The sequence below is a fragment of the Nilaparvata lugens genome, chromosome X (assembly GCF_014356525.2).
Source record: "Nilaparvata lugens isolate BPH chromosome X, ASM1435652v1, whole genome shotgun sequence".
In the NCBI taxonomy this organism is placed as follows: domain Eukaryota; kingdom Metazoa; phylum Arthropoda; class Insecta; order Hemiptera; family Delphacidae; genus Nilaparvata; species Nilaparvata lugens.
In genome coordinates, this window is record NC_052518.1 from 79,189,155 (window position 1) to 79,215,827 (window position 26,673).

The 26,673-nt window shown below is 35.0% G+C and overlaps 1 long non-coding RNA gene across 1 annotated transcript; it reads left to right on the top strand.

Annotated features, from left to right (window-relative positions):
• The first annotated feature begins 22,348 nt into the window (after positions 1–22,348).
• Positions 22,349–24,982, top strand: LOC120354468. Its single transcript, XR_005573048.1, has 3 exons — positions 22,349–22,472; positions 23,277–23,345; positions 24,776–24,982. It is a non-coding gene; the product is annotated as an uncharacterized LOC120354468 (long non-coding RNA).
• Positions 24,983–26,673: the final 1,691 nt, after the last annotated feature.

Genomic DNA, 26,673 nt, shown 5'->3' on the forward strand with positions numbered 1-26,673 from the left:
CGCTGCACGTTTCGAAGGAAATGTGATATGGTTTTTAGTATTAAATGTATTATTGTATAAGATGGTAGTTTTAGAATCAGAGGAATCTGAAGCTGTTTCATAGGCTACTTGGCCATAGGCTTGAATGTTTTGGAGAGTTATGATGAATTGAATGAACAATTTATGTTAGCAGTTAGGAAAATTTTAAGTTCATTCGATAACTTTGTTCGATTTGGGAGTGGGTGGGTGTTGAAGAAGATCGACTTGCTTGATGTAAATGTGATTAGATATAATCCAATATACACAAGCAGTTATATTCAAACACCCCAGTTCATCAACAATAAGGAATGTGTTATCTATGTCAAAAATCTTTCTGATAAAAAGTGTTTTCTGTGGAGTGTTCTAGCCCATTTTCACCAGAAACCAAATAACAGACACTTAACGGTGAAATATTTGAGCAAATTTGCTCACTGGCTGAACACTCGCGGAGTTAATTTCCCAACCACCGATCGCGACATAAAGAAATTTGAAATTCTCAATACAGACATCACAATTCATGTTATCGCGTATGACAACAAAAAGTTTTTCCCCTATCGAACAAGCATATTCCGTATGTGTAAATATCAAATTAATCTTTTAATGTTGAAAGGCGATGCAGGAAAAACACATTTTTGTTTAATTAACACCGCGAACGGGAAAATTGGATTGTCGTGTCTTCTTTCTCACCTTTCGAAAACTACTCGTCAAGTAGATGTCTGTAATTTCTGTTTTCACAGATTTACAACAAACAAAACAGTAAACCGGGATGAGAAAGCAAATTTGATGAGACATCTAGAGCTTTGTTCAAAGTTCCAGTCTCAGAGAACTTCATACCCAAAACGAGGTGAGACAATCAAATTTAAAAAACTAGGTTCGACTTTGAAGAAAAAGTATACAATCTACGCGGATTTGGAAACATTTGTTGTGAATATGGATGGTAATGAATCTGAGGATGTACCTATTACAAGAAGTTACACCAAGAAAACGGCGCATCATATTCCGTGCGGGTATTGTTTCGTTGTAATTGATGTGAATGGAGATATTGCGAACGGCCCAGTACTCTATAGATTGAGTAATATCAATGAAAAGATCATGAAGAAATTTCTCAAGGAAATAATCGAACTGGGCGATTTATTGAGTGCAGATATAAAATGTGAAATTCCGATGGAGCATTTAAGTGAACGTCAGCAACGCGAATATCAAAACGCTGATAAGTGCGGCCTTTGCGATGAAGTTTTTACCGAAACAGACACAAAGGTACGCCATCTTGCACATGAAAATGGAAAGTTTTTGTGTGCTGCTCATGTGTCGTGTAATTTAAATACTCGAACTGATGATACGATTAGCTGTTAATTCCATAATTTTAGCGGATTTGACAGTCATTTTATTCTAAAAGCTCTCGGAAAATGTAAAAAAGGAATTTCCTGTATCGCCAATACATCAGAAAGATTTTTGACATTGACAGTGGGAAAAATCAAGTTTTTAGATTCATATAAATTTATGAATGAATCTTTAGAAGTATTAGTGCGCAACTTGGTAGATAGTACAGATATGGAATCGAAGTTCAAACGTCTGTTTTCAGTATTTAATGACCCCGATCTCGAACATAGGCAACTCTTGTTAAAAAAAGGAGTATATCCCTATTTGTACATATCTTGCCCTGAAAAATTCGCTGAGAATTCTCTCCCTCCGATAGAATGTTTTTATAATGATCTTAACGATACACCCCTCTCCCCCAAAGAATATGAGCATGCACAAAGAGTGTTCTCAACATTCAAGTTGAAATCTCTCGGCGAGTATCATGATTTCTATCTGTGCCTAGACGTCATGCTATTAGTTGAGGTTTTCGAAGAAATGAGGTCAACGCTTTTTAGGTCATATGGCCTCGATGTGACTCATTTTCTTTCGCTTGCTCATTACACTTGTAATTGTATGTTAAAGTTCACCCGGGTTGAACTCCAATTGATTAGCGATCCCGATATACATCTATTGTTTGAATCAGGAATGCGCGGTGGTGTTTCGTTTATTGGCAAGCGTTATTGCGAAGCCAATAACAAACACATCCCTGACACATATGATCCCACAAAACCAAGTAACTATTTGCTTTATATAGATTGTAATTCTTTGTATGCCCACTCTATGAATCAATTCTTACCTTATGGAAATTTCAAGTTCCTCTCAGAGGAAGAAATCCATGCTCTTGACTTTACAAATTTGGAGAGTGAATCAGAAACTGGTTATGTAATTGAATGTGATCTCAAGTACCCACAGGAGTTACATGATATGCATGCCAATTTCCCTCTCGCTCCACTTCATCAGGAATTTGATTGCGAATTGTTCTCCGAGTACCAAACCAATGAGAACGGTCAAACTCTGACTAAAAAACTCATGAACACACTTTTTGATCGAGAGAGGTACATTGTTCATTACATGAATTTGAAACTGTACCTTCAACTCGGATTGCAATTAACAAAAGTACATCGCGTCATTAGCTTTTCCCAATCGCCTTGGTTGAAGAACTATATTGAGTTCATATAGGTAAGAAATCACCTTGCTATGCTTTCAACGAAGGCTGTTTCAACGACCCCCACTCCACCTCCCCAGTCACATGACCAATTGCCACCAGTCTTTATCAGCATCCACTTCCTGTTCCAACAAGTCTGTACGACGTCATCCCTCAACTATCTTACTATAAATACCGCAGCATTGATCTGCATCCGTTAAGTGGGTGCGGGGGGAGGGGGGAGGGGGGGGAAGTCGTAAAAAAACGTTTGAGCACCCGTAAATAGATACTACTGTTCTTGTTCTCCTCAACATCATCATAATCAACCTTATATTGTGGCTTGTATGCCACTAACATTCTATAGTGTGTTCATGTTTTATATATAAATCTTTCACTCATTATTGTAATTATTATATGTTACTATCAACACTGACACTCTTTGTTTTGTTATTCAGAAGAAAATCATAGTGTTTTTAAGGTTGTGTATGTGTTTGTCAAATCAAAATTTGTGACTTGTATGCCACTAACACTCTATAGTGTTCATGTTTATAATATAAATCTTTCACTTATTATTGTTGAAATTATATGTTACTAACACTCTTGTTTGTTATACAACTGTCACTCTTGTTTGTTATTCAGAAGAAAATCAAAGTTTTGTGTGTTCATTCCATAATGTGTTAATAAAAAAGCATAACTAACTCACACTGTCTCTCTCTCTCTTTCTTCTCTTTCCCTACTCCACCTACTCACACTAGATGACTATACTTACGGTAAGTGTTCACTTGTAATATAGTGTCTGTACAATGTACTGAACACTGACACAACTGAACTGTGTCAGTTGTTGTTCTAGAGGAAAATCAATATAGCAAGTTTGTCTTGTGGCAGTTTTACATGCCTACCCCAATGGGGGAGGGGTAGTAAAAGTAGTTGTGTAGGCCACCAAAATCAATAGTGTCAATTACAATTAGACTAAGATAAGCCGCTGCAACCCCACCACCACCCCGCCCTCCCTTCATTCCTCCAAGCTTGTTAGCCAAAGGAGAAAATCAATAGCTCATAGTGTCAAGCTAACCAAGGGTAATAATCAGGGTAAGAAACAGGGGGTAGTTTATGCAACCGGCTTTACATCAAATCAATACTTGGACTCGGGTGATACTGAAAATGCTTCCTTACTGGGTAAGGAGGGAATCAATAGTGTTGGTGTTGTTTGATTGATGCTACTACTTATTAATATTATCTGGGAATTCCATTCACTCAGCAGTGCCAGGCCAAACAGGTGGAAGAAGGAGAGGGGAGGAGGGACTCCCTTCGACCACGTGGAAGAACTTCCAAACACACACAGGAGTCAGTGTAGCTAAAACTGCACTCTGAGGATGTCATTTGTTATAATGGAAAAATGTCAGCAAGTAAGTGAAACTGCTTATCAGATGTATCTGGTACAAGTACATAGAGCACAGACGAATGGAGGCACACTGATTGAAGGAGCACTATAGGATCAGTTGGTGGGCCATGATGGGTTATTTCAAGCAGGAGATTTCAAATTTGAGTGAGTTATGGATAAGGAAAGGTGTAGATTATGAATTGATAGAGAAGAGGAGATTTAAAATTAGAAATCCGAAATGAAGTAAAATAAAATTAGAAAATGGAATTATAGAATTGAATTGGAATTAAATTTATTTTTATTGATAATCTATCATATATTTGATAGCTGTGAAATTTCTTATAGATGATGAAATATATTCCAATTTAATTGGACAGTTGGTGTAGAGTTGATAGTTATGGTACTATTGCTGTCTGTTAAGACCAGGACTGGGAGCAGCTCCAAGCACCCAAATAGAAGCCAATTCTTTCGTCTTGACATCTATGGAGGGGGTTGTGGGAGGGAGATTGGCAAGGACTTTGACTTTGAAGCATTGATCAAAGTTCTTGTTGTGCTCAGAGTCATGGGTGGGGATGGGTAGGGAAGTATTATTTTTAAAGGAATAATATATGAGAAATATATAAGAAATTATATATAAGAAATTCCACAGCTATCAAATATATAATAATTTTCAATAAAAATGATAATTTAAATAGAAATGAAAATAAATTTAATTCCAATTCAATTCTATAATTCCATTTTCGAATTTTATTCTTCTTCATTTCGGATTTCTAATTCTAATTATCCTAGTTAACCATTTTTGATTTCTAATCATCCTGTTTATATTTATATATATATATATATATATATATAGAACATAACAGAAAACACTTCAAAAACAGTCGTGACCACAGAGTAAGCAGAGAGAGTCAATAATTGTAGCAGGTAAGGGTACAGAAAAAAGGGTACAGATTCAGGGGACATTATGGAGTATTCAGTTGCAAACGGGATATTTGAGATTTAAGTGGGTTATGAATAAGGAAAGGTGAAGCTTATGAATTGATAGAAAAGAGGAGATTTGAAATTGGAAATCAAGAAAGAGTTAGACTGAAATTGGAGAAAGGAATGTATAATTGAACTTGAATGAAATTTATTTTTCATTTTTATTGAACATTTAAGATATATTTGATACCTGTGAAATTCATTATGATATGATGAAATTTATTTGAATTCAATCAAATAGTTGGTGTAGAGTTGATAGCTATGGTACTATTGCTGTCTGTTGAGACCAGGACTGGAAGCAGCTCCAAGCACCCAAATAAAAGCCAATTCTTTCATCTTAACATCTATGGTAGGGGCTGTGGGAGGGAGGGTGGTAAGGACTTTGACTCTGAAGCATTGGTCGAAGTTCTAAATGTGCTCAGAGCCATGGGTGGGGATGGGAAAGGAAGTATCATTTTTTAAGTCAGCCCTGTGAATATTGATCCAGAGGTTTAAGGTAGTGGTGGTTTCACCTATGTAGAAGGCAGGACAGAAGTTGCAAGAAAGGAGGTGAATGCATTTTTTGGGAATGCAATAACTGGATTGATGGATTTGGTGGATGTAGTTGGTGATAGGACTGGTGAAGAAGATGGGAGAATCAGTGATAGGACAGGTCTTACAGTGGGGGCTTTTACTAGGTAGGGTACCAGTTGGAGTTCAGATTTCATCAGAGGTGAGTGATTTGTTCTTACTGGAAATTTTCTTGAGGTTGGCAGGTTTGAGGTTTTCAATTCCAGAGAAGTAGGTGGTACAGAGCTTTAGAGTTTGTGGGATTGGGAATTTTCTGTGGTTTGATTAGTGCCATTTGTGGAGGAAATTTGTTTCTATCAAAACCTTTCAGGATAGTTACATTTCAGGAGAGATTGGTCGAGTTTTCTGAGTTACTGGTCAAAATGGTGAGGATCACTGCAAATTTTTTGGCCTCAGATTGAGAGGGAACGTTGGAGGGATCTTTGATGACGGATAGCAACTCTCAAAGTGTAGGAACTGTCGAGTGTGGGTGGATTTGGTGAAAGTATTGGTGGATAAGGTATTGGAGTTGAAAAGGATTACATTGACATCTGGGAAGTTGATGAAGGATTCAGGAATATTCCAGGTGAAGGAGACAGAGTAGTTGGAGTTAAGTTGATTGAGGAAGTTGGAGAGGGTATCATGTCCATGAGGCTATATGATGAATATGTCATCAATGAAACGGAGCCATATCAGGGGAATAGGGTTTGTTTGGGAAGGAAATCCTGTTCAAGGAGGCCCATGAATAGGTTTGCATAGGATGGTGCCATCCTGGTGCTCATGGCTGTACCCTGGGTTTGAAGATGATTTTTATCTTCAAACCTGAAGGCATTGCTTGTGAGCACCAGTTTGGCAAGGTTGAAGGGGTGAAGGGTGTGGGTCATGTGGAAAGGAAATGCTCAAGGGATTTTAAGCCTTCAGAATGCGGGATGGTAGTGTGGAGGGAGGCTACATCAATGGTAACAAGGAGGAGTTGTTGGTCAGTTGGGAGGGTTGTGTTTCTTAGGATATCTGTGAAGTGGAAGGAGTCTCTGATATGAGAGGGTAGACAGGCAACAATGGGTTGGATTCGAAATGGTTGATTCGTTCAGTTGGGCTATTTATGCTTGAAACAATGGGACAACCAGGATTGCCTTCTTTATGAATTTTTGGAAGAAGATAGAAGTGTGGTGTATTTGGGGAGTCTGGCAAAATGATGTTGATGTCTGAGTCTGAGAGGCTTCAGATGGACCATATTGCATCAGAAATTTGAAGATTTTCTTTTGGATTTGTGGAGTAGAGTCAGGAGGCAGGAGTTGATACTGTTCAGGGTTGGTAAGTTACCGGTTGGCTTCATTGATGTAATCTGTGGTGTTCAGTAAGACTACAGTTAAGCTTTTGTCAGCTTCTGTGATGAAAATACTGGGGTCAGAGCGAAGGTCTTTGATGGATTTGATCTCTTGGGGTGTGCAGTTGGGGTTTGGAGTGAGGGATTCAATGAATATTTTAGAACTGACTTTGTTCAGGAGTAAATTGCAGAAGATTTCAACAGGGTGGTTGGCTGGGAGAGACTTGGGTTCACAATTGGATTTTGGGGCAAACTTTTTGATGATTTGGTCAGAAGTAGTCGTGGGGGGAGGGCAAGAAGGGTCAGAAGTGCTGTTGTCACTGAAGTATACTTGCCATCTGAGATATCTAGAGAAGTGAACAGTATCAGAGAGAAGGTTTATGGCATTAAGTTTGGGAGTTGGGCCAAAAGACACTCATGTAAATAAATTATTCATCACCCAAAAATATATTATTAAAACAATATTAAATAAACATAGACTTTATTCAACTAATCTATTATTCCACAAATTTAACGTTTTGACTTTGAGACAACTCTACTTGAAAAATTTAACAAAATATTTTATTAAGTATGAAGACAATTTTTTTATGATAAATAGATATCATTACAATTTTAGACGAAATATACTATCAATAAATATGAAGTTTATAATGCAAAATTTACACTAGTTAAGAGACAGTTGATATATTTAAGCAGCAAGTTTATAAATATATTACCTTTTAATTTAACACATATAACTAGAGATACAAGTAATGATTTAAAAAATTGGATAATTGCAAACTATTTCACTTCAATAGAGAACCTTATTTAAATTAAAGTTATTTGTATCCCTTATAATTAATTTACTTTTCTCTTTTCTTCATTCTCAGAAATGACTCAATGATGAGGTTTTTTTTAAATATTATTATAATATTTTCGATTTGCAATGGTCACCAGTGGGCAAAGTTTATTCTTTTGCTGGTGATGCCATATATAACACATAGACTATATATACATATGTAAAGAGATATTTATGATTTTGTATTATTATTTTCTTATTTTTAAGTTAACACTTGTATTTTGTTCAAATTCATTGTTCATCATATTTGATTTGCTCTTTATTTGTGATTGTTTTTTAATGGTGAAATGAATGATTTGATTTGAAAAGAGAGACTTCTGTTGAGGACTGATTGATCTGTAGGTGAAAGGTTTCTTGAGGATAGGTTGAGGACAGTGGGATTTTCAACGTTTTCTTGATGGATTGAAGGAGATGTAGATTGTTGGGGCAAACGTTTGGGTAAGGAGGGCAGAATATGGCAGGATGGTGGTAGGTTCAAGAGTGAGGCAAGGCTGGGTTTGTCACCGATGAGGAGGGGGGGAATGTTGGAATGATGCATTTGAAGAGGCAGGTTATTTTGGAAGTGGGATTTGTACAGGTAAGAAAGTTTTTCAAGGTGAGAGTTTCTGTTTTTCTCAAGAGCACAATCTGATTTTTTGAGGATTTCATCACAAATGTTGGATAAGGAAGGATCATTGTGAAGATTAATCAGTTTTACAAAAGACATAAGTTGACCGAAATGGGAGTTGACAGATAGAGTGTACTGTGCATTAACAATATCAAGAAACTGCAGTGAAATCTGATGTTGGAATTGGAACAAAGGTGGGTGGAATTGGGGACAAAGACCAGATAGTGGGAGTTGAATTGATAAACCATTTGGAGGCATTTGAAGAAGTTTGCTGGTGGAGAGGAATTCAACGTGACTAATGTATTTGGAGAGAGTAGTTATTATTTGACAGTGAGTGGCCACTTTTTTGCTCAGAATCCCCCTCCCCCACTCCCCCACTAACCAATCCCACCTTCTTCCTCTCCCCCCTCTCCCATCCCACCTCCCCCCGCCATCACCCCTCTCCACACAGTGTGGGGGTGTTCTAAAAATGAATTTTCCCCCTCCCACACCTCTCTCCCACTCACTCTCTCTCGCTCTCTCACTCTCTCTCTCTCTCTCTCTCTCTCTCTCTCTCTCTCTCACTCTCTCTCCCTCTCCCACTCCCTCTATCTCTCTAATCTAATCTAATCTAATCTAATCACCCTCTCTCTTTCTCTCCCCCTCTCCCAGTGAGGACGAGGGGGATGAAGAAGGAGAGAGAGATATCTCTCTCTCAAATAGATTTTCCCTTCCCCTTCACCAGTATAGATGAGGGGGGTGGATATCGAGTGAGGGAAAAAATAATTTCCCTTTGAGGGAAAAGTTCTCTCTCTCTCTATCTACATCTAATGCTATACTGACAGATTAAAGTGAATTGAGAAATTCCCTATCTCTCTCTACATCTATTGCTTAATAATCTATTGCTATACTGTCAGATTAAAGTGAATCCTTATCTCTACAATAATCTAAGTTCTATAATATCCATATTATGCTTGGTTTCCAACTGACAGTCAAGAGTTCAATCAAACTGTTTATCAATATTATGCATGTGTAAAAAATTGAGCTCTTTTGCTGTACAAGCATCCCAGTCGTTATTGTTAAAGTGTTTTCTCCAACAATATGTAAGTATAATTGGAATGAGCTAGCATATCTAAAAATACTTACATATTCTCAGACCTATTTCACTCGGGGTGGGCTATCTTTACCTCAACGATAGTTACCATGAAACTGTCTTAAGAATATGCGATTCCCACTCACATTCAATTCCCATGAACGAGAATTAAAACTTCTGATGTTATCCTCATTCAAAACCACTGAATATTCTTTTGGTAACTTAATAGTATGTTTAAAGTCACCTTCACTATCAATATCAATAATTTTAAGGTGAATTTCGCCATTATCGGCAAATGTTACCTTCGTTACTACAAACCAATCAAAAGGATAAAATTCATAACTCCAATCGGCTAGTGGATTTGCTTCTACAGAGAACTCATTGAAACTTCTCTAATCAAAATAGTGAGACATTGTGAACTTGTCAGCTCAACTGTTTAGAGTGAAGTGACGTGCGTGCTACATCCCCTCTTGTTGAATGTTTCCCCAGAGAAATGACGCGTGTGCTACGCCCCCTGTGAGTGAATGTTTCCCCCTTCCCAAATTCTATAGATAAGAGTGTACGCCTTCATATAACTCCCACATAAAACTGTTACATTCAATCATAGACACATGAAAAAATGTATAGTCTGATTTATCATCTTGAAGTAGCATGTGTTAGCAATAAAACCATTAAAGTTCACTGTACTTCAAATTCCTCCCTCATATGTCAAGTGTTATCCTTTCACAAAATTTTATGTTTTTGGAGACAATACAAAGCCTTTATATTGGGCTAGGCCCATTTTTGTCATTATCATTTCTGCAACCTGATTTTCGGAAAGGTTATGTTGCTTAGCTTCTATCCAATTCATATTAAAACTAACGTGTGCATACCCACTAATGATATCATAAGCTATCTTATGGATGAATAAATTAAGATAATCCATGAATGCAGCCGAACATTGCAGTCTCATAACAGACCCCTCTTCCGAATTTTTAATTGCCTCAGCTATTTCATCATGAACGCTTTTCACAGCAACTTCCATCTTGTTTTTCCTAATAAAATCTCCTATATCATTTTTAGTTGCATACTTGTCTGCAATTTGATTAATCAGAATAGCAATAGCATCTTTTGTAATGAATTGTTCAATACCATCCATAATATTAGCTTTTATTGCACTCACCATTTCAGATAATCGTTTTTCAAACTCTTCCTTTGTTAATGAAGAACTAGTCAATTTCTGCAAAGTAGATTCTAAATATTGCTTATCAATTGGCGATGGGTGTATTTCATTTACTTTAGTAAAAATTTCTGTACTAAGCTGTTTTAATTGAGTATTGAGGTAGTTTCTGTCCAAGACTTCCAAATTCTCAATTTCATCTGATATGGCTTTTAATTTCTCATCTAAATAACCTTTATCAACTTTATCGTTGTTAATAATGTCCAACTGGGATGAAAAGCTGTCTGTTAAAGTTTTCACTTCTCCTAGAGCGGATTCTAAAGTTAGAGTTCTCTCTGCAATAGCTTTATCAATATGGCACTAAAATTTTGTAATGAACTAAGAGAATAAATATGTTCTCTTTCAATTATGCTCACACCGATATTCTTAGTATTTTCCAAAACGTGTTTGGTGTTTTGTGAATCTAAATAAAATTTCACAGCTTTGCTGATTCCTTGCTGATTTATCGATCCAATTATTTTCTGTGTTATCAAGTCAATATCGCACATAAGATTAGCACTACTAGGTGTATCAATCCGACCGAATCGATGCAAAGTCATCGTCACACTAAACAATTAGTTTTGCTTCTTTTAGCTCTTCAATTATGGACGCGATCTCAACATCATGTCCAGTGTTGCCAGAAGCTTTTGAGGAATAGAGTAAATTTAATCGTCCCACTAATTTGTCAAAATTATCAAAGTATTGATCAATTCTATCATGAGAATTATTTTTTGCAAACTTCAATAAACCCCATCAGTAGTATCTATTTACGGTGACTGGGCAGTTTTTCTACGACTTTTCCCCCACCTCCCCCGCTCCTGCTGCCCCTCTCCTGACCCCTCCACCGCCCCCATAGAAGGAGAAGATGCTCTCTCTCTCTCTCTCTCTTCTCTCTCTCTCTCTTCTCTCTCTCTCTCTCTCTCTCTCTTCTCTCTCTCTCTCTCTCTCCTCTCTCTCTCTCTCTCTCTCTCTCTCTCCTCTCTCTCTCTCTCTCTCTCTCTCTCTCTCCTCTCTCTCTCTCTCTCTCTCTCTCTCTCTCTCTCTCTCTCTCTCTCTCTCTCTCTCACTTTCTCTACTCATGCTCCATTTAATCTATAGATAGTCACAGTCTATTTCAATTAGTCTATTACTGACAGATTTAAGTGAAATGACCTTGGAAGTAGAAGATGGAGAATGAGAAATTCAATGACTCTAGTGCTGACAGATCAAAGTGAATCTATTTTGGATGTAGAAGAATGGAGAATGAAAAATCCAATGACTCTCCTGCTGACAGATTAAAGTGAATCGAGTTTGGAAGGAGAATGAGAAAAAGGATAGGAAGGTTACTATCAACAAATGAAACGAAAATCTCATCTTACTGACAGATTTAACTGAAACATCTTATTTCCAATTGTGAGATTTTTACTGTGGAGAAGAAGAATGAGAAATCCAAGACTCTCCTACTGACAGATTTAACTGAAACATCTTACTTCTAACTGTGTGATTTTCAACCAAAGTGAATCGAGTTTTGAAGTAGAAGAAGGAGAGGAATGGAGAATGAGAAATTCATTTCATCTTACACTCAGATTTAACTGAGTCATCTTTGTCTAACTCACAGATTTAAGTGAAACAATAATCATATTCAAAAATTTTATCATGCTATCATAGAGAAGTATAAGAACAGAGAAGAATTAGTCGCTTTCAAAAAGAGGAAAGGAGAAGTGTGTCTAAGGAAGAAGTATGAGAACAGAGAAGAAGAAGAAGTACTCGCTTTCTTTCAACCAAAGTGAATCGAGTTTGGAATTAGAAGAAGGAGAGGAATGAAGAATGAGAAATTCAATGGCTCTACTGTTGACAGATTAAAGTGAATCGAGTTTGGAAGGAGAGAAAGGAGAGCATCAACTGAAACATTTTTGTCCAACTGACAGATTTAAGTGAAACGAAAATTTCATCTTACACTCAGATTCAACCGACTCATCTTTGTCTAACTCACAGATTTAAGTTAAACAATAATCACATTCAAAAAATTTATCATGCTATCATAGAGAAGTATAAGATCAGAGAAGAAGTAGTTGCTTTCAAAAAGAGGAAGAAGTAGAGGAAAGGAGAAGTGTGTCTAACTGTCAGATTTAAGTGAAACGATATAATAACAAGCATCCAAAGAGAGGAAGAAGTATGAGAACAGAGAAGAAGAAGAGGAAGAAGAAAAAGAGGAAGAAGAAGATGATAACAATGATGCTCTCTCACTTTTGAAGAAGAAGGTGATGAGGAAGAAGGAGAAGAAGAAGAAGAAGAAGAAGAGGAAGAAGAAGATAATAATGATGATGCTCTCTCTCTCTCTCTCTCTCTCTCTCTCTCTCACTTTCTCTACTCATGCTCCATTTAATCTATAGATAGTCACAGTCTATTTCAATTAGTCTATTACTGACAGATTTAAGTGAAATGACCTTGGAAGTAGAAGATGGAGAATGAGAAATTCAATGACTCTAGTGCTGACAGATCAAAGTGAATCTATTTTGGATGTAGAAGAATGGAGAATGAAAAATCCAATGACTCTCCTGCTGACAGATTAAAGTGAATCGAGTTGGAAGGAGAATGAGAAAAAGGATAGGAAGGTTACTATCAACAAATGAAACGAAAATCTCATCTTACTGACAGATTTAACTGAAACATCTTATTTCCAATTGTGAGATTTTTACTGTGGAGAAGAAGAATGAGAAATCCAAGACTCTCCTACTGACAGATTTAACTGAAACATCTTACTTCTAACTGTGTGATTTTCAACCAAAGTGAATCGAGTTTTGAAGTAGAAGAAGGAGAGGAATGGAGAATGAGAAATTCATTTCATCTTACACTCAGATTTAACTGAGTCATCTTTGTCTAACTCACAGATTTAAGTGAAACAATAATCATATTCAAAAATTTTATCATGCTATCATAGAGAAGTATAAGAACAGAGAAGAATTAGTCGCTTTCAAAAAGAGGAAAGGAGAAGTGTGTCTAAGGAAGAAGTATGAGAACAGAGAAGAAGAAGAAGTACTCGCTTTCTTTCAACCAAAGTGAATCGAGTTTGGAAGTAGAAGAAGGAGAGGAATGAAGAATGAGAAATTCAATGGCTCTACTGTTGACAGATTGAAGTGAATCGAGTTTGGAAGGAGAGAAAGGAGAGCTTCAACTGAAACATTTTTGTCTAACTGACAGATTTAAGTGAAACGAAAATTTCATCTTACACTCAGATTCAACCGACTCATCTTTGTCTAACTCACAGATTTAAGTTAAACAATAATCACATTCAAAAAATTTATCATGCTATCATAGAGAAGTATAAGATCAGAGAAGAAGTAGTTGCTTTCAAAAAGAGGAAGAAGTAGAGGAAAGGAGAAGTGTGTCTAACTGTCAGATTTAAGTGAAACGATATAATAACAAGCATCCAAAGAGAGGAAGAAGTATGAGAACAGAGAAGAAGAAGAGGAAGAAGTAGTCGCTCTCAAAAAGAGGGAGAAGTAGAGGAACGGAGAAGAATAGGAAGAAGTAGAAATGAGGAGTGTGTCTAACTGACAGATTTAAGTGAAACGATAATCACATTCCATCACATACAATAGCTTCCAAAGAGAAGAATGAGAGGAAGAAGAAGTTATGAATGCAGTCCGCTACAACTCGAGCTTGACAATGCTAATTGCTTCTCTAGATCACACACACACTATTTGCATGGTGAAATGAAACTTCCAGTAACAGGCTTTTTCTTAAGGAAATAACAGAACTGAGGCATGTATCTAACTGACAGATTCAACTCAATTGTTATTCCTCTCTATGAACTTGTCATTACAGCAATGCTAAGTAGAAATCTAAAAACAACTCAAGTAATACTGACAGTGAAGAGTGATTCTAAAATTTCAGTTAGCAAGCCTTGAGACATTTCTCACTTCTTTCTCACAACACCATTTGTATGGAGAAATGAAACTTCCAGTGTCAGGTTTTTCTTAAGGAAATAACAGAACTGAGGCATGTATCTAACTGACAGATTTAACTGAATTGTTCTTCCTCTCTATGGACTTGTCATTGCAGCAATGGTAAGTGGAATTGTCAAAACAATTCAAGTAACACTGACAGAAAAGAATGATTCTGAAATCTCACTCTATGCAAACAGCCAAGCTTGGAAACCTGGAGTCATTCTTAGTCTGAGTAAACTACTCTCTCAACTCTCCTTCTCACTTCATCTAATGGAAGAGATTCAATTCATATTGTTTTATTTAATTTGATCTTACTATATGTACATTATTTGTGGTAAAGTTTTTAAAGGATCAGTCATAAGAAAAAACCATGAAGCTTCACACCTACAATTTTCTTTATCACCAAAATTGAGATAATGGGGCATCAGAGTTGAAGCAAAATTAGATGCAGTAAAGTTGCACTGATGTAAAGATGCAGTACATATTAGTTGCAGCTAAATGAAGAAAGCAGCATACAACTTGATTGTAGAAAGCAGATACCCATATTTGCAGATAGCAATATAGATGAAATTTCAATGATAGTACTTGAGCAATTGATAAAAGTGAATGTGCATAATTACATTGAAGTGAAACAAAAAATCAGCGGTTCTGTTGATACACATGTTTACTGAGATGCAGTAACAAGAAAGATTTTCATCTCAAGAGATGTTCAATCAAATAGGAGAAATGTAACTGTAAAAGTTCAAATAAAATCCGTTTATTGTTAAATGTAGAGAAAATACAAATGATTGAAAATCACATAGCAAGAAGCACAACGAGATCAATCATAATATTCTAGAGGGACATCAAGAAAAAGTATAAGATCTCCATTCATGGAGAGTGAGCATGAGGAGAGAAGAATAATATTATAATTTTTTATTTTGATATGACAGTGACTTATTCAAAGATAAGGCAGAACGAAGGAAGAGATAACACTGACAAGTTATTCTGAGAAAGTACTTAAAGGTGATTGTTAAAAATGAAAAGCAAGTAGATTATTTGAGTAACAAATTAAGACTGGTCTTTGCTTATGTAGTAATATTATGGAAGTAGATTTAGACAGAACTTTTTTCTATCAAAGAAAAAATGAAAGCTATTGATTATAGTTATATTTGAGTAATTATGCAAGTAGGTATTTAGATAAGTGTAAGAGACATGTAAAGACAACCTTGATGTATCCAAAAGATACTACTTCCAAGTCAAATGAATTGAAAGTCATGATTGAGATTAAGTTGGTGAAAGCACAAGTGGCTATATATTATATTGTTGAGAGAAGCAAAGCAATTATTTGATTACTCTATCAGGCGAGATGTATATAAGCTACAACTGGATGAGTAGAGTTTTTTGAAAGCCACAGAGACATTTGGGGAACAGCAACTAGCAGAATTTGAAAAAGAAATACAAATTTGAGAGAGAGAGAAACTTGAGTGTATTTCGATCATAGTCACTTGTGATCACAATCCCTTACACTGTCGAAGGAGATTTGTCTATCAAGAGGAATAATTTGTGTCAAATGCTATAAGGAACATAGATTCTCTATCAATTGAGTTTCTGTCACATGCAAGGAAAACCATTTATGGAATACTGTAATAACACCGCAATGCTGGAAAATTAAGATTACAATATGATGTAAGTAAGATACTCTTTGCTTCAAGCAATAGAATATTTTTGGTACGAATTTTTTGTTGTTAGCATCCTTTGTTAAACAATAAATATGTCTAGGGATTTGGTTAGTTATGAGGAGGAGACTTCAATGTCTAGTTAGATGTATACTTTCAACATGAATTAGATTACAGTAAATGATCACTCTCCAGATAAGTATGAATAGCTTTTTCATCTCACTACTCTTAACCCACACACACACTCAAAGTTAGAGTGAAAAAACACTATAATTTCATTGGCTTTAGCTGTTGTGCAATATTCTCACTCACAGTGTTGGATAATTCCTTCATTTTGGAGAAGAAGGAAAGTGTGATATTTCATAGTTTGGAAGCCACACAAGTAAGACTTTGAGAAACCAAACATAGATTTATAAAATTTGAATCAAGCTGGGTGGGAAGATTCATGCACGAGGAAAGAGATACTGATGTAATAGTATCAGTCAAGTGACTTATTTAGAAAATAGCATTGCTAACACTTTGAACTCAAGTTTACACCTCATGAAAACTCATGAAAACAAATGAAAAAGCATATAGTATAGTTTTGACAAACAAACAGAAACTTTATTTCCTGTAACGAATTTCTAAAATTGTATTTTATAATATAGATACTATGCGATTCATCATCTTTGCTTGTTGCTGACATGGGTTAGAATCATTGTTGCAAAACAAATCGATATCAACGCCTACTGCGTTTTTCACATGAATTTCGAACATTCCACTGCTCTCACGGTTACATTATGTGTTAGAGCATAAAAACATACACACACACACACACACACACACACACACAATTTCTCTTTGGTTTATCAGAATCTGAATAATATACTTTAGTAGCTTCCAGTTTCTGATGTTTGTAATCCCTCCTCCCCTTGATCCAAAAAACTTGTTACATGCACTGTTATTGCGGTTTTGCTTACCTCTAAGATGATGAACTTTTTTCTCAGCTGAGCGTATGCTTGTCTCTCTCTCTATAAACTGCTGCGTTTGAATTCATTGTATACTGTTACCTTCTTTAATTCTGAAAAAACAGAATGAGAAAACCAGGAGTTCACAACTCTTCTTGTTTGTTTTAACGAAAACTGTTATTTATTCTACACTTGTCGTTTTCACTGTATTTGTTATTATACAATTATTAGAATGCGATAACAAATAATATTAGTTGAATGACATTATGGAAGAGGAACTTTGGATTATCAGAATCTGACTAATATAATTTTCAAAAAAATGCAAAGTTTTCAGTATTTGATGTTTGTAATCCCTCCTCCCCTTGATCCATAAAACTTGTCACAAGCACTGTTATTGCGGTTTTGCTTACCTCTAAGATGATAAACTTTTTTCTCAGTTGAGTGTATGCTTGTCACTCTCTCTAAAAGCTGATCTGCTGCGTTGTTATTCAGTGTATAATGTTACCTTCTTTAATTCTGAAAAAACAGAATGAGAATACTAGGAGTAAATTTCTCTTCTTGTTTGTTTTGGCGAAAACTGTTATTTATTCTACACTTGTCGCTTTCACTCTATTTGTTATTATACGATTATTATAATGAGCTAACAAATAATATTAGTTGAATGACATTATGGAATAATGGAAAAAGATTATAACCTATTGGAAAATTTCAATTCTAAAGGAAGAACCTGCGGATTACCGAATCTTGAATGATTTTGCAAGCTTTTGCTTCTTCCTTTATCAGAAATATTACGAAAACTACACATTTATGTTGACTCAGTGCATGTGCAATCTGTGCATAAATTCAACCTTGAATATGCAAGTATATTATCTAAAAGATTACAGAAGTCTTGTCATGATGCATAACAAATAGACAGAAAACTTTTCTGTGTAGATTACAAATATTACTAGTGGGAGTCTATGTTATTCTTACTCACAGCCTATGCTCCAGAATCCACTCAACTTTAAAAAGTGATCTAAAACTGAGTTGTTTTTCATCATGATCTGATAACATGAGAAGCAATCAGCAGAGTTAGAGTGGAGGATAAGGAGGAGGAGGAGGAGGAGGAGGAGGAGGAGGAGGAGGAGGAGGAGGAGAAGGCGGAGGAGGAGGAGGCTGAGGAGGAGGACACAGCAAATCAAAGGTTAGTGTTAGTTATTTGATGAAACTATTTGATAAATTATACTAATAGATCTGTTCACATTACAAGAGTTGGAAATTACTGATTCAGTTAATAGTTATGCACATTACTTGCATATTAACTTGTTGAATCACTGTTTGATTCTGTAATATGAAAGCAAGAAATAATAAAACTCACATTAAGATTCTGTTGATAATCCCGACGTAGTGAAGCTTTATTACTCTATTTGTTATTGCTAACTATATCAAAAATTTAATATTCTTTGCAATCAGATCAAATGAATTTGAAATCTAGAGATATATGAGCATATTTGTCTCCGTGTACTGGTAAAACACAACAAGAAACTCTCTCTCTCATATGCAAGTGTAGTGAGAGACAACCTTGGAAGATATGCTCCAATTATCCTCTCAGTCAAACATTAGCACATCTTACTTCAGACACCCTACAAGGACAACATCAGCATCATGAATCTCTGAGATATAAGAACCCAATTCAACTTATACTGACAGATTAAAGTGAATCAATCCCAGACTAGTATAGATAAGGAACTCTTTTGTAGATGTGCTAAAACCCTATTACTCTTTAAGTTTCTTGTTCTAGAGTTAGTGGCAAGGATGTTTCAAATATTCTTTCCAAAGCTCCACCAATTCATGTAGATGCATAACAATATTAGCTACAGCTATTGACAACTGCTTTTTTCATATCATATGTACTTCAAAAAATATTTCCTCAGTCTATATTATGTAAATTCATTTATAATTTGCTGTATTGTATATAAGTGTAAAAACCAGTATATATTGTAATCTACACGAATAAAGCACTCAATCAATCTCTCACCAGTTTTATTCATTTATTTATTTATTAGATAGAGTGAACAATACAATAGTCGGGAAAGAAAAAACAGGCTATTGCCCAAAACTTCTTCAATTTCCTGATTTTGTCACAAATCGTCCAAATATTATGTAGGTTATGTTCACTTCAATTTCAACACCAAATCTTCAATCTGAAACTATGAATCAGAATAAAACAAAGAGTTTCGAATTTGGATGAATTGATAATGAAACTTCCGTTAAAACAAAAACCAAACTTCAAATATTCACAGAATATAGAATAAAATCACTTAAATTTTGAGCTCGAAAATATCACTTTCACCATAGCTACAACAGCTGTTGTTTTTATTCTCAGATAAAAATATGCAAGTAAGGATTTTCTGTTTTTGTTAAGAAGTTTGATGAAATTCTATAGCAATGATTAAAACTTCCCTTGTCTGACAACTCGAGAGTTCTGCTCAGTTCACAGCAGGTACACTTCTAATCGCTTAGTGGATACTTAGAAGTAAGAATATTGAAGGTTTATTGGAATCAGGAATCATTCATGTATACACTTGAAATTTATTTACATAATTCACTACAATTATTCAACATTTCCTCTTTGATGATGACCCACAGACAGTTTATGTGCTTGATAATAGCATTGATAATCACATATATCATTCAAATTCACTGTGTTTAAGAAAATGTCTTTTAGTTGTTTAACCAAATGATGATTTTCATGAGTTGAATGTTTAATTGCAATTTCACAGGCATCATACCAATCAATACACTGTTCTAACCTCATTTCCAATTCACTATCAGCTTGCATCCACTTGCACGGGTCCATGATGAGCGAATGAAGAAACATATGTCGGTACAAATATAGAGAAATTGAATGGTTCCTGTCCCTTCCCTCCAATGCAACATACACGAGCAGTATGATATTTCAATGCTTGCATACAATAAACACATTGAATTTCTTGTCCGTTATAGGAAAAGCCATATCTTGCAAAGTTTTTCTTTTCTGTATTTGAATAGAATTGACATTTTTTCATGCTAAGCATTCTATTGTTTTCGCACATGAAATTTGGAGATGAGTCCATATTTTTCATTATCAAAGTATTATAATGAACCGCTGCGAAGAGCGCTCATCGACCATGCGGATTGCGATGATGAATTTCACAGGCATTATAACACCAAGAACTTGTAAAGTAGTTAAAATTTGGTTTCTCAATTTCATCCGGTAAACAACATACGTTTTTGTGTAACCTTCTAAGAAACTTAGCTTTCTCTGTACCTTTTGTGTAGATTTTATCATATCCTTCAAGATAAGATATCAATAATTCGTCTGTATAAATAAAAAGACCATCTTCCCAGCGTATTTTGTGATAATTGTTCTCTGCCCATGTTGCTTGCTTACGCAATTCATCATTCAATTCCGACTTTGCAAATGGCGACTTGAAATGTAACACAACAAAGCTATTTACCTGATCTACGATCGCGATTTCTTTCGAAATAATCTGATTGAAATTCCCCTTGAACCAATGCATGTCGGCTGTTGCGAATTTTTTACAGGAGAGAGTTTCTTCCTCCTCTTGTGCTGTTTTGTCCTCCTCCTTTGTCCTCCTTTGTCCTCCCTTCTCCACCTCCTCATTTGTCCTCCTTTGTCCTTCGTTCTCCTCCTCCTCCTCCTCCTGTGGTTTAGGTGTACTACATCTTGAGTGATAGCAGAAAAAGTCTTGTTTGGCGTTAAGATCACACTGTGTGTCAATAGAACGCATTTTCTTCTCAGAATCAGAAGACATTGTAGATGTTAACTGATCAAAGCTAAAACCTCAAAAGAGTAGAATTTGAAAAATTCAATACTTATATAGTTTGCGCTCTATCGAGAAATTACTGAACTTCCTTCACCATGGAAGTAAGAGGACCTTCACACATTTTCAAACATGAGTCTTATCTTGTCAGTGTTTTTTATCTGTTCTATCATCAATGAAATAACACATTTGAATATTTAACCAACCTAATGGATTACAGTAGCAAAGTCATTTCATTTTTTTCCAATATTGCACACATACACTTATATGTTTTGATCTTTCTTTGTCAATCCTGTTCTAAGCCTGTCTCATCTGCAGAATCTCGTAAAAAATTCCGTAGAAAATTTTTTTCTATGATAACCTTCTTAATTCTATTGATAGACTGTTTAAGAATTGCGCACTCACATTTATATGAAACTGGGCGCTCACCATTCCCCCAGAATTTATCATATGATGTACCATATAAATCACAAACAACAATATGATTATATCCTTCACTGAAGCAAAAACCTAATTTTTCATAATCTCTCACAAAAGTTAAATATTGTAGATTTGTCCATCCTTTTTCTGCTAAACGCTGCAATATATCTAGGTGCGTGTCCAAGAGTTCACTTAATTTATATTGATAACTCATTTTTTCTAAAGGAACAGAATGGTATTCACTTAATTGATTAAAATGTCTATCTATAATGAATTGAACGCACAAATCTGAAGACTTTAACTCAGACTCCACTGATGCTGCACCAAACACATTATCCATCTCAGTACAGTAGCTTGATGTTGTATCAGCAAAGACAAGATCACTACTGACAGATTACCTTGCTCTAGCTTATTATTATTATTATTATTATTATTATGAAAAGCACACTCTAACGATAATTTATTGTACTTCTCTCACCAAGCACTCTAATACAAAGTTGGTATGTTCTAATCAAAAGGGAATACAATTTTATATCATCAATAGAGACTTGTCAAGTATGTTGTAATTTTTGTAGAAATTGCAAAGAATTGCACATTCATAAATCTATCTCTTAGACAAACATCGGGAGAAGCGTTTTTTAACACTTGATATAGAATAATGTTTGATTTCTTACTAGCAAGGTTTCCTGCAACAATATTGTGGTTTATCCCAATTCCTAATCTTATTTCGTACATTTTGTATATATTCCAATATTCTTTTACATTTTTTCGAAGCAATATGGAAAAGTAATAGCATATTATAAAGAGAAGAACAAATACTATTCTCCAGATGATTATCTCCCTTGCACACTGATAAAAATTGATTGTTGCTAACACTAGGGTATTTTCACTTGTGGAAAGATACAATAAGTTGAGGTGAGCATATGCATACCACATAATTCTATTCGAGTTCATGCAGTGCATCAGTCTATTCTACAGAGTGAGAGTTCACTTTCATCAAGATAATTCTTCAATATTCATTTTATATTGTTGACTAATCGTTCAATTAATGACATCATCTACTAGCTATGATAAATCACTCAGACAGAATATTATTTTTCTTCCCACAGAAAACTAGCTATTTTCCATTAAACATTATAGCTGCTGAATCTATCCAACAGTTGAGCTGTCTTGACTGCACACTCTGTTTAAAGCAAGCTTCTCCTGACATTGAGTTGATGATTAACCAGCAGAACAAGGTATGGATTAGGATCAAATATTTAATATATATACATTTATTTAGATGCACAAGATTTTTCTAAGCAATTCACAAATAGTAATTAAGCTGAACAAACACTAGTTTCACAATAGTTACTCAATTTATACTAATTTAGATCAGTGAATTTGTTTGTCTAACAAAAATCGTAAACTATTACAGTTTTCATTCGAATCTCATTAGTCAACTTATTAGGAAGAAAAAAAAATCTTCTCGCTTTGTCCTTACAAATAGAAACAAGAATCGTTATTTGGGATGAAGTTATTCAGGATAATGTGAATCTTTTTGGAAGAAATTATCACCACTGGGGAATGATTGCATGGAAACATTGCTGAAGCGTTTTTTCCAAAATTTGAATCAACATCTAAGAGGAGTAAGAACATGCAAGTTTGGTTTTGTTAAATATTATTGTACACAAACAAAAATAATCTTTTCACAACAGAGATTGTTTTAGGAGAGGACTGCACGAGTTGTACTGATAACACATTTAGTAAGCATTAGGCTGTAGTCACTACATGACTATGTGTTTTTATCAAACATATTTTTCACAGATTTCGATGAAACATTTAAGTTGGGTGAATCACTCGATAATTTCGGTGCATTTTCATTATTTCTAGCTTCGGATAATTGTTTCTTCTCCTCTGCTTTTTCTATTTATACATTATAAATCATCGCATATTGTACACCTTTAATTGTAAATAGCTGCACTTATTAAAGCACTTAGCTTGTTCTTCCCTTTCAGTCTCAATCCTCCCTCACAATGATAACACACTTTTTTCCTGTATAGATGAATCCTACCTCACTGAGTTCGTTTGATGGAAATGGACCCATGTAGCAGAGCACTCGAGAATTTGAGGTAAACAGCTGGTTGTATTTTTAAAATATTAAGTTTCTCTGTGATTCCAACAATATCAGTACATTCTCAATTATCTCTTTTTAGCATTACACCGTATTTAAGGTTGTAATCTCGATTGCTATCTACATTAGATATAGTTACATTTCCAATAGAAAGTTTACAGCTAGGTGATGATCATGTTGGATTAGAGTACAACCAACACTGTAGAACGCGCACCGCACTATATCATTCATTTTTGTGAAGTAAAACCATAGACTAACCATTTTAGAAACACTTATAAATGGTACTCACCAACATTCAAATGTTTTCACATTTAAATTTTGTTTTCTGCACACTATACGTTCTTGATTCTTCACAATTCATTTTTTTTTTTACACAAAACTTTTCTAATATAAAACACAATTTCAAATATCGATTTTAAGCTAGACAAACACCAAATCATCATTCAAGGATTCAATATCCATTTCATCTCTTCTCCCACCTGCTGCCAAGATTGAATTAAAAGTGTATTTGATAGCATATGAAGTAGATGGCTGGACAGTCTTCTCCACTTTCCTTCAATATTTGCAATAAAGACTCTACATTCAGTTTGGTTCTTATTACTTCGTTTCTTATGTAGTCCAACTTGGTGTAACATTTAACTGCTCGAAGGAACCTCATTTTGGGTGCATGCAAATACACTTCCATAAGCTATTATTGGTTCAGCAATTAGTCTGTAGAGCTTCATCTGATTGGCTTGTCTTGTATAAACTCTTTATCATATGCAAACGATACTGTTAAACACAGAAGACCTAATTCAATTTGCACTTTTCATGTCAAATAGGATTGGTATGGACTTTGACATGATGAAAGAAGAAAAATTCAAGCTCATAGCGTTTAAAGGAAAGTCACCAGATAGATCCGAGATAGTGCTTGAGAACCAGATTTTGTAACAAATTAAATGCTTCAATTACTTGGGATGTCATACAGACAAGGAAAGGTTTAATCATTGCTATAGAAGTTTCATCAAACTTCTTAACAAAAACAGAAAATCCTTACTAGCATATTTTTATCTGAGAATAAAGCTAATGATTGATTGAGTGCTTTATTCGTGTAGATTACATTATATACTGATTTTTACACTTATATACAATACAGCAAATTATAAATGAATTCACATAATATAGACTAAGAAAATATTTTTTGAAGTGCATATGATATGAAAAAAGCAGTTGTCAAATAGCTGTAGCTAATATTGTTATGCATCAACATGAATTGGTGGAGCTTTGGAAAGAATATTTGAAAACATCCTTGTCACTAACTCTGAAACGAGAAACTTAAAGAGTAATAGGGTTTTAGCACATCTACAAAAGAGTTTCTTATCTAGAGTAGTCTGGGATTGATTCACTTTAATCTGTCAGTATAAGTTGAATTGGGTTCTTATATCTTAGAGATTCATGATGCTGATGTTGTCCTCGGAAGCTGTCTGAAGTAGAACGTGCTAATCTTCGACCGAGAGGATAATTGGAGCATATCTTCCAAGGTTGTCTCTCACTACACTTGCATATGAGAGAGAGAGTTTCTTGTTGTGTTTTACCAGTACATGGAATCTCAAAGTGAGTATTATTATTTCTTGCTTTCATATTACAGAATCAAACAGTGATTCAACAAGTTAATATGCAAGTAATGTGCATAACTATTAACTGAATCAGTAATTTCCAACTCTTGTAATGTGAACAGATCTATTAGTATAATTTATCAAATAGTTTCATCAAATAACTAACACTAACCTTTGATTTGCTGTGTCCTCCTCCTCAGCCCCCTCCTCCTCCTCCTTCTCCTCCTCCTCCTCCTCCTCCTCCTCATCCTCCTCCTCCTCCTCATCCTCCACTCTAACTCTGCTGATTGCTTCTCATGTTATCTGATCATGATGAAAAACAACTCAGTTTTAGATCACTTTTTAAAGTTGAGTGGATTTTGGAGCATAGGCTGTGAGTAAGAATAACATAGACTCCCACTAGTAATATTTGTAATCTACACAGAAAAGTTTTCTGTCTATTTGTTATGCATCATGACAAGACTTCTGTAATCTTCCAGATAATATACTTGCATATTCAAGGTTGAATTTATGCACAGATTGCACATGCACTGAGTCAACATAAATGTGTAGTTTTCCTAATATTTCTGATAAAGGAAGAAGCAAAAGCTCGCAAAATCATTCAAGATTCGGTAATCCGCAGGTTCTTCCTTTTGAATTGAAATTTTCCTATAGGTTATAATCTTTTTCCATTATTCCATAATGTCATTCAACTAATATTATTTGTTAGCTCATTATAATAATCGTATAATAACAAATAGAGTGAAAGCGACAAGTGTAGAATAAATAACAGTTTTCGCCAAAACAAACAAGAAGAGAAATTTACTCCTAGTATTCTCATTCTGTTTTTTCAGAATTAAAGAAGGTAACAGTATACACTGAATTCAAACGCAGCAGATCAGCTTATAGAGAGAGTGACAAGCATACACTCAACTGAGAAAAAAGTTTATCATCTTAGAGGTAAGCAAAACCGCAATAACATTGCTTGTGACAAGTTTTATGGATCAAGGGGAGGAGGGATTACAAACATCAAAGACTGAAAGCTTTGCATTTTTTTGAAAATTATATTAGTCAGATTCTGATAATCCAAAGTTCCTCTTCCATAATGTCATTCAACTAATATTATTTGTTAGCTCATTCTAATAATCGTATAATAACAAATACAGTGAAAACGACAAGTGTAGAATAAATAACAGTTTTCGTTAAAACAAACAAGAAGAGTTGTGAACTCCTGGTTTTCTCATTCTGTTTTTTCAGAATTAAAGAAGGTTACAGTATACACTGAATTCAAACGCAGCAGTTTATAGAGAGAGAGACAAGCATACGCTCAGCTGAGAAAAAAGTTTATCATCTTAGAGGTAAGCAAAACCGCAATAACAGTGCATGTAACAAGTTTTTTGGATCAAGGGGAGGAGGGATTACAAACATCAAAAACTGAAAGCTACTAAAGTATATTATTCAGATTCTGATGAACCAAAGAGAAATTGTGTGTGTGTGTGTGTGTGTTTTTATGCTCTAACACATAATGTAACCGTGAGAGCAGTGGAATGTTCGAAATTCATGTGAAAAACGCAGTAGGCGTTGATATCGATTTGTTTTGCAACAATGATTCTAACCCATGTCAGCAACAAGCAAAGATGATGAATCGCATAGTATCTATATTATAAAATACAATTTTAGAAATTCGTTACAGGAAATAAAGTTTCTGTTTGTTTGTCAAAACTATACTATATGCTTTTTCATTTGTTTTCA